Raw genomic sequence first — 2,480 nt, 5'->3', positions numbered from 1 at the left:
ATACTTTATTTGGAGTTAAAGGGGTGTGTAGATTGTTAGCATTATAATTGTTTTAATTGGATTAATGATTGTAGAAGAATTATGGAAATATGAACTTGATCCTGTATTCAGCTCCGGGAAGCCGAGGAGGGTATGGGGGGAAAGCTAAAGTTAATGTATTGTGTATATTGGAAGATGTATATTTTACAAAAAATAAAAATTTTACAAGGAAAAAAAAAAAAGTCTCAGCATGTGTGAGCTTATGGATGGGGCACCACCATGAAATCTCGGAGATGTAGTTTAGACTGGGAATTTGGGGGTGGGGAGGGGAAATCTCGGCATACTCGTTCACTGACTGCCCTTGCCAAGAAAACTGCACAGCTATGTCCATGAAGACAGTGGGATATAAAATCAACTTTACCTTTAGATCTCCCCAGTTTAGCTGGGATTAATTTGGAAAGCATAGATAATTTATGATAATTTGCAGGAATCAGGCCATTTAGGGTAACATATTTTTCAAAGCAACTGGAGGCAGGACAAGAAGCAACGGATGGAAACTAATCAAGCAAAGAACCAATCTAGAACTAAGGAGAAACTTCCCTACAGCAAGAACAATCAATCAGTGGAACGACTTGCCCTTCAATGGAAAAACTAGGGGGTCAGACTAGATTCCAGAGCATCAAAAGGCAAGACAAGAAACAATGAATGGAAACTAACCAAGGAGAGAAGGAATCTAGAACTAAGGAGGAATGTCCTAATGGTGAGAGCACTCAACCAATGGAATAGCTTGCCTTCAAAAATTGTGGGTGCTCCATCACTGGAAGTTTTTTTTTTTTTAAAAAAGAAAAAAGATTGGACAACCTTTTGTCTGAAATGGTATAAGATCTGCTTGAGCAGAGGATTGGACTTCTATGTTCTATGTGACACGTTTACAAGCAGCAATAGATCACACCATTGCAGCTATGATCTCTCTTGCAAGTGACCCCTAGTCTCTTTCTCCTTGTCATTTAAACACAAACATATATTTCTTCCCTGCTTAACTGTTATTTGTTTCCTTAAGGGATAATGGGTGACATTTATATCTCTAGTCAGGTGTTAATCTGTGAATACAACTGATAAAATTAAGTTGTTGCTGTTAGGGAAGACCCTTTAACACAGGGGTGTCAAACTCAATTTCATTGACGGCCGCAACAGCACTGTGGTTGCCCTCAGGGGGGGCTGGGTGGGTGTGGCCAGGGTGGGTGTGGCCTACTGGGTGGGCGTGGATGGAGTGGGTGTGGCCTACTGGGTGGGCATGGCCAGCTCTACATCGTTCGCGTCAAGGTTGCCTGTGGGGACCTGGGCAGGAGTGGGACAGATCTGAGGGTCTATGGCAGAAGGGGGTGGGACCGGGGCAAGCGCCAAGGCATGGTCCATTTCTTCATTCCTCAGAAAGGGTGACACCTCCCCAGCATGCACCCAGGGGGCGGGGCCGATGTGGCAGGGGCTGGTTCCTCGCTGTTTCCAGACAGCCTTGTGGAGCTAAGGCTGAATGCGTTTCAGCATAGATGGCCACTACAAAATTGTACATTGGCTCCCGGCCAGCATGGGCCAAGGCAGCGGGGGCCATTCCCTCACTGTTTCCATGATGGCTTTGCAGGCCACATGAAACCACCTCGCGGGCCGCATCCGGCCCCCAGGCCTTGTGTTTGACATGTCTGCTTTAACATAAGCAGCGCTTTCAAGAGAGTATATTAATGTTCACTGCACCATCTTCCCCATTTCCATTTTATTTCCCCTAACACAGTGGTTCTCAACCTTTTTAATGCTGCGACCCCAACCGGTCGTAAGTCGAGGACTAAACCGGTCGTAAGTCGAGGACTAAACCGGTCGTAAGTCGAGGACTACCCAACCGGTCGTAAGTCGAGGACTTTCCCTGCCCGGGAGCACCGCGCATGCACGGTTCCGCCCCCTGCACCGGCCGAGGCGTAGCTGGCAAGCGGCAGAGACGGAGCAGGCCGACCACCAGCTGGCCCAGTCCAAGGGAGGTAAGGCACCCACCGGAAAAGGGGGAAAAATATGGCGGACAAAAAAAATGGCGGACAAAAAAAATGGCAGACAGCCTTGCTTGGCGACCCCCGTGAAATGGTTGATCGACCCCAAATGGGGTCCCGACCCATTTGAGGTTGAGAACCACTGCCCTAACACATGTTGGGCACGATCCCACCTTATTAAGGAAAACCTTTTTGGTTAAGGAGAACAGGAATCTTACGCTCTAGAGAAGAATGGAATCAATTGAAGGATTAATTGCCTAGAACTAAAAATGATAACATTGTCACGGAGAAGACATATTTAGCTGCAGGCAAGCAGTTATTGAAAAAGAACTAATGAAAGATGTTCACCTAGTTAAAAAAAATAAACCCAAGTCCCTTCATCTGGGCTTTCTTTTTTAAGAAGGAAACTATATCTGTACTGAATCCATTTTTCCTCCTGCTTTAAGTAAGCAGATGGGTAGAAGCATG

This window comes from Protobothrops mucrosquamatus, unplaced genomic scaffold (genome assembly GCF_001527695.2).
Source record: "Protobothrops mucrosquamatus isolate PMUCROS unplaced genomic scaffold, P.Mucros_1.0 scaffold794, whole genome shotgun sequence".
Taxonomy (NCBI): Eukaryota; Metazoa; Chordata; class Lepidosauria; order Squamata; family Viperidae; genus Protobothrops; species Protobothrops mucrosquamatus.
This window is presented reverse-complemented; position numbering follows the sequence as displayed.